General features: G+C 41.9%; 1 protein-coding gene and 1 long non-coding RNA gene across 2 annotated transcripts in view; one reads left to right on the top strand and one right to left on the bottom strand.

Moving 5' to 3' along the window:
* The window catches only part of gli2a (GLI family zinc finger 2a), an 89,472-nt gene that overhangs the window by 53,909 nt on the left and 28,729 nt on the right, over positions 1-6,834 (bottom strand). The gene's annotated exons all lie outside the window — the stretch shown is intronic.
* On the top strand, positions 2,200-4,521 carry LOC117952947. Its single transcript, XR_004658545.1, has 3 exons — positions 2,200-2,333; positions 4,100-4,101; positions 4,511-4,521. It is a non-coding gene; the product is annotated as an uncharacterized LOC117952947 (long non-coding RNA).

Raw genomic sequence — 6,834 nt, 5'->3', positions numbered from 1 at the left:
GGTAGTACTAAAAAAGGTACCTGGTAGCAGGTCCCAGGGACTTTTTTTCGTAATGGAAAACCAAAAAAAGCGAGTAGAGCCGAGGAGAGTCGAGTAGATACCACGCAGTGGAAAACCGCCAATAGTCACTAACAAAAAAAATCTCCTCAACTTGTCCAGTATTGAGCAAGAATGCTGTAACCTGCAGCCACCAACCAGACTCCAATGTAACCCTAGTGGGAAATTAGCTTCTTCAATTTTAGTCCTCTAAAAACTGTTATTGCCTGACAGTGTCTGACAATTATTCAGACTCCATATAAATAATCCCTACTTTTAGTGTGTATAGAGCAGTATATCTCCACCAGACTCCATGTAAATAATCCCTACTTTTAGCGTGTATAGAGCAGCATATCTCCACCAGACTCCATGTAAATAATCCCTACTTTTAGCGTGTATAGAGCAGCATATCTCTACCAAACTCCATGTAATTAATCCCTACTTTTAGCGTGTATAGAGCAGCATATCTCCACCAGACTCCATGTAAATAATCACTACTTTTAGCGTGTATAGAGCAGCATATCTCCACCAGACTCCATATTAATAATCACTACTTTTAGCGTGTATAGAGCAGCATTTCTCAACCAGACTCCATGTATATAATCCCTTCTTTTAGTGTGTATAGAGCACTATATCTCCACCAGACTCCATGTAAATAATCACTACTTTTAGCGTGTATAGAGCAGCATTTCTCCACCAGACTCCATGTAAATAATCACTACTTTTAGCCTGTATAGAGCAGCATATCTCCACCAGACATCATGTAAATAATCACTACTTTTAGCGTGTATAGAGCAAAATATCTCCACCAGACTCCATGTAAATAATCACTACTTTTAGCGTGTATAGAGCAGCATTTCTGCACCAGACTCCATGTAAATAATCACTACTTTTAGCTAAATTAAGAGTTTATTTCAACCAGACCAGAGTGGAGATTGTTGGAACAGTGGAAAGAACCCAAGATGTTTTTTTTCGACAGTTTAACTGAAAGGTCTATCTCTGTTTAGATCTTTTCTATAATGTTAGAATAATAATCTGACTCTGTCAGCGGCCAAAACAGCAGGGTAGGTGGACAAAAGTGGAAGGTGCACGATTTCCTAATAATGCATCATCGCAGCTTGTTGCTTAATACTGGACCATTTTCAAAGATGGTTGTTCCCATCAGTCACTTAGACACAAATACATGGGAACATACGGTTTACGTGTCTAGTTAATTTTCCAGACACAAAGGCTTGTTATTCTGGAATATAAAACTGCAGAAACTCTTCACCCTGCATTATATCAGTGGTGAATGACATTAATCAGTGGTTCCTTCATTGCCAGAGAGATCTCCTCCCTGCAGCTACCTCTGGCAGCAAGGGGGGCTCTGTGAAAAGGATCAGAGCAGGGGACGCCTGCATCTCTCCGGCTTAGAGGGCAGTTCATATGTTTACTTGGCCTTAATGCAAGTATGGAAGTCAAATAAACACGGGGCCCTATGAGTAACACATGTCGCTTTCATCAGTTCCTCGCTGGCAATGGGGTCCAAGCGTTTATAAAGGAGCAGGATTTGTTACATTGAAACAGAAAAGGAGCTTGCTCTGTTAGTCTACATGTCTGTCTTCATTAGGTTGTGTGCAGGCAAAATGGAAAGGCCATCAGGCTAAGTGGTGGAAAACGTAAGTCAGAGAGGAAATGGCAAACACAGAGAACAGTTCGCCTATAGGGTATATGACACCTGAATTTGTGTACCTGTTATTTCTGCAGAGCTGTACTTCAAATCCAAAACAATCTCACTCCCATCGCGTCAAAAAGGGACTCTTGGTCAGGGGCCTTTGGCGTGTGCAGTTAACGCAAAAAGGCTTCTTTATTGTCATAGTTAGACGTGCTTGGTGACGCTCTCGGGACTCGTGTCCAGGCATCTTATTTAGACGCGCCTGATAGGCATGTAGAGTACGTTTATCTGATATGCGGGACAAGAACGGGATAGTTAGGTTTAGGAAAAGATGGTGGGTGGGGACACAAAATGTACGTTTCAGTGACACACGGGACAAGAACGGGACACAAACCCTGACCTCCTGGGTGGACGTCCACTGTTGTTTTTCCCAACCACCCCCCCAGACCTACCTCATCACATGGATTTTTGGTCTTTGACACTGATCTCCACCGCTGTTTCTCTTAAAACTACGCCTGTTACAGCGCTGCTCTGCCCGGAGCGTTCCATACACACCATCAAGGAGGATTTTTGTGTCGTTATCTGACGCTGAAAGACACTGACCAAGCGGCAGTATTTAACGAGTTGGGAGTGAGAGCGGGTTGTTAAGTCCTGTGTATGTCCCATTGTGTGAGCACAGGTGTGTACCCGTGCACACATGAGAGTAATGTGAATGTGGTTCCTGACAGCTGAAGCCCCTGTAGGCTCCAGAGACAGGAGCAAGTGGCCAGGACATTACTCAGCAACAAACAAACAACAGGCCTCAAGATAAGGCATAATTTGTCACTTGAGCTGCACTGACAAACAGCATGCATTGTGTGATAAAATTAGCCAACCCGCCACGTCCCTTGTGTGACACTGAGAGAGTTGACTCACCTCGGGGTAAGCCTGCGGGGGAATATCCTTTATCTGACCAACTCTATCGTGGATATGGTGGGGAAGGGCTCTCAATCATGAGGAAGTTGCTCTGCTCTTTTGAAATGTAACTTTTATGCATGAGCTTGGAGCTGGATAATAACTAACCTGTTTAGACACATAAATTAATTCGTGAAGGAGTAATAAGGGAAACATGAATGACGAAATGTAAGAAACAAGAAGAGAAATTAAACAGAAAATATTAACTAGGTTTTTTATTATCATGCATCTCCAAGCAATTTACTATAACATGTGATTATATTATCTATCTATTAAACCAAGTTCTGGATTATTGTGATCTCAATTTGGACTCTTGTCCAGTTTGGTGTCTTTACAACCCCCCCAGCTCTCTAATCCACACGTACACAGACAAGTCAGTCTCGTCCTCTCACTGGGAATCTGCGCAGTTTGTCTGGAGCTACTCTACTGGAACAAGGCTAATTTTACACACAGCTTATACAATATAATGCATTTTTAGATGACAGCAGAATTAAACTTTTCTGTTTGGATTCTTTGAGAGAACAGATTTTCCTGCCAACTGTATTTATTATAATGATTCAGTCTTCGACAGAAGGGTCTCTGATTGAATGGCGTTATATTCTCTTTCTGACACATGGCATAGACCATAAGGACTATAGAAAGAATATGGACTGTCCTTAGGTCATGCATAGTGTTTAATAATAGGCTCCATTAAAGCTAAGCAACAAGATCGACCTGTCATACAAGAGACTTTCATTTGGTGATTAATGAGAGGGAAAATTACTTCTCTGAAGATTTCAAAGGGGACTTAAACAGGAGGGTCTGCCTTCACAGCTCCCACTGTTCACATGAAACAAGTAAAAAGGAACTGACTCTTATATGGATTCCCATGGACTTACACCCACAGAATGTCTTGCCTCTGCATCTGGACTGAATTGTGTGTTCAGTTGCTCTAAACCACTCATATATACCTCTACAATGTTTCAGCAAACATGCCAAAACGAGAAAATGTCAAAAAAGGAAATCGAATTGAGGTATTTGATCAAAAAGTTAAAAGCAGAGGAGTGGGGTTGGGGGGTGGGGGGGAATGGCAATGACAGCAATACAATCAAGTGGTTGAAAATGTAGTTAAAACATTCGGGGTCTGATTAAAGCCTGAACTCTCTATGTCGCTGGTCCCCATGCAACCTGAGACTAACAGACGTAGGCGGCCGAGCTGGGATTACGAGCTGGGGTTTAACGAAGCTGAAGGCCCAGTCCATGTTCATGTGAAGAGAAAGTTACTCATAGAAGATGCAAGTCAATGTCAGAGCCAGTGAGGGACACATATCTTATTTTCAGTAAAAATCACTAAATTCAAAAACTATTCATTGATTTTACTTTGTTTCTCTAAACCTGAGGGGTAGTTTCCTTGTTGTAGTGAGACCTTGTAATGCGGTGTTAACAGTTCTATGTTGTCCCTCTGGCTCAGTAGAGGCGTTGAGAAGTGGGAAACATTAACCCTGACGATGTCATCAGGGCAATCTTGACAGAAAGCCTTTTTATTAAAAATGGTTGATACTAGAATGGATGGTCCCAAGAGACAGGCAAAAGGCACGACCCACCTTACTTGGCCTCTGATTGGCTTACCCTAAACCTTAACTAATCTCACTGCACACCAACCAACCAACCCAACCAATAAAGGCCATGAGTACCAGCCAATCAGAAGCGGGTCATGCCGTTGGCCAACCCTCCTCACCATCCATTCTACAATCAACCGTTACAAACTGGGGGACAAACATAGAGTTTAAAAGACGTGGGAAGGGACGGTCTAATAACAATATGTTGGATTGTGGGAAAATGCAGGCTCCAGTATTTTTGGAGTTTAGGCCATATCAGGAATTAAAGCCAGGATAACTTGGCCTGTGCTGCATTTATTTTGACCCTTTTTTCTCTTGTGAGCACTCCAACTTTAAGAAAGTGCAATACACCTTTAAACCTGCATCATTATTTGAGACCTACATGTGGAATAATGGGACTATGTGACCTCATACCATAGACAATGAAAACTAAAACATTCTACACTCTAATTATAAAATCTGTACTGTATTATTATAACATCTCCACGTTTGGTGACCCATACTTAAGAATTTTGACTATAGACCATGATACCCTGTCATTGAGCCCATTTCTTGACTAAATTACTGCCAGAGAGCTTCTATCAACATGCAAAGTAAAACATTTGGGGAACAAATTGAAGACCGTGTCAGTTAAGTATTTCTTACTTGGACTACAGCAGTGATGATAACAGTGGGATTTCATCAAACCTTGACAATTTGGAGGGCTAAAATAAGACACTCGAAAATGGGAGAGAGTTCCATATTCTATCTCAGTCTTAGTGACGGCGCTATTGAGAGGCAACATGGTGAAGCAATTACAGTGTGGCCCTGAGCCAAACTCCAGGCTCCAGAGCGTATCCAGGGTAGAGACTTGTACGCTTATCTTGACTTGATTCAAAAAGGGAGGTGGGGGATCTTTACAGCCTATTTCCAGCGCTGGATTCCATTTCTTCATTCTTTAACAACATGTTGTTGAATATGTCCTAAAGAATCCCCAAAGGGAATTTTTGCTCAGCTTTTTTGTGCAAAAAAACCAAAAGACTACAGACTGACATTTCATGTGATTCTTTCACTATCCGATTGGTTGTCCCTTCAATAGAAACAAACAAATAGAAAACCCTCTGGCTCCTTAGGTTGGAGATGGTTGTCTGAGAGTTTAGACATTGTGGCTTTTGTTTTTGCAAGGTCTTGATTAGAAAGCATTTTCCCTTTGCCCTGCTTCAAAGCCCCCATCTAAAAGCACATTGAAGTTTTAACTGTTCCTGCCTGGCTCTTGATAATGATCCACATGTGGCACAGTTGTGATCTTCATCAACCAACTCTTGCTCTTTTTGTGGGGAAAGGGTGCCACATGCTGCCACTGTATTATTCCTAATCTTCTCTTTAAATGCACCACATTAAGCGCTTACAGCAAACATCATGTGAAGTTGCACCATACGCTGTGGTTTAGGAGAGGGGGACTAAATCATGGCTGCAGCAAAGACTGTTAAAACAGTTGTGATTTGGGGGTTTTAGCTATCTCCAAATCTTGGTAGAAAGAATCTACTACTGGTATAGACCCAATAGATTTTAATGTTGGTTATCAAGAACTAAAATGGCCTGGCATTGGAACATTTGTCCAAGATTTAAGCCTTTGTGAGCACAAGAGGTCATTGTGGTCTTTAAATCAACTGGTTTTAGAAGTCCCAGGGACCAGGTACAAACGGTGGGGTGATCGCTCCTTCGCAGGTGCTGCCCCGAGACTATTACAGATGTTTTAGGTCCAAGCTAGGGTTAGGGTTAGGGTTAAATTTAATTATTTAGAAAGGCTTTAACACGTAGTAGTGGTGTGACAATTTCCCTCTCCTCCTCCTCCTCCTGTTCCAAGGTTTTCTGAATTGACTGTTTTCTTTGATTATTGGAAGCTATGTTGGTTTATTCTTAGTTCTTGGTGTAAAGCACGTTGGATACCTGCTGGTTACTGTAAAGTGCCACATAAATAAGTGTTGATTGATTGATTGATTGATAGTTTCCATCCAAATAGTTTCTCCCTCACTGCTGTTCCTCTGCATTTTAGGTAGCCAATGAGATCTTTTCTGTCATCCACCCCATGATTGCAGCAGCAAAATGTCTGTGATACTTAAGGTGAAACCCACCAGCTGTGTATGGCATACAAGTTCCCTTTATTGCTGTTTCAATCAAAACCTTTCATTAGATGTGCCATCAGTACCAGTTTACACTCCGGAAAAGCTGGGACCCTTTCCCAGTCCCCGATGAATTGTTGATAGCGTGTTGTCTTGTGTGGTGTTGTAAGTGTCCCAGTGGGCGAGGAGAAACATTTATCTGAGTTCTATGGAGCCTGACGAGCCACAGTCTCAACATTACGAAGACTACTTTTCCTGGTAAGGAGGAGAACTACTGTATAAAAAGAGATGGGAAAGAGAGATCTGGTCAGTCATTCCTTTTTTAGGTGAGGGAATAACTGACGAGACTGCCCTCCCAAGAAAAGCCACCGCATTGGTCCTTTGTTACAATGTCTAGTGCAACCTATATGTTTGATAGATAGATAGATAGATAGATATTTATTGATCCCAAAAAAATGGGAAATTACAGTGTTACAGCAGCACACAAAAT

This window comes from Etheostoma cragini, chromosome 11, assembly GCF_013103735.1.
Source record: "Etheostoma cragini isolate CJK2018 chromosome 11, CSU_Ecrag_1.0, whole genome shotgun sequence".
Classification (NCBI taxonomy): domain Eukaryota; kingdom Metazoa; phylum Chordata; class Actinopteri; order Perciformes; family Percidae; genus Etheostoma; species Etheostoma cragini.
This window is presented reverse-complemented; position numbering and strand designations above follow the sequence as displayed.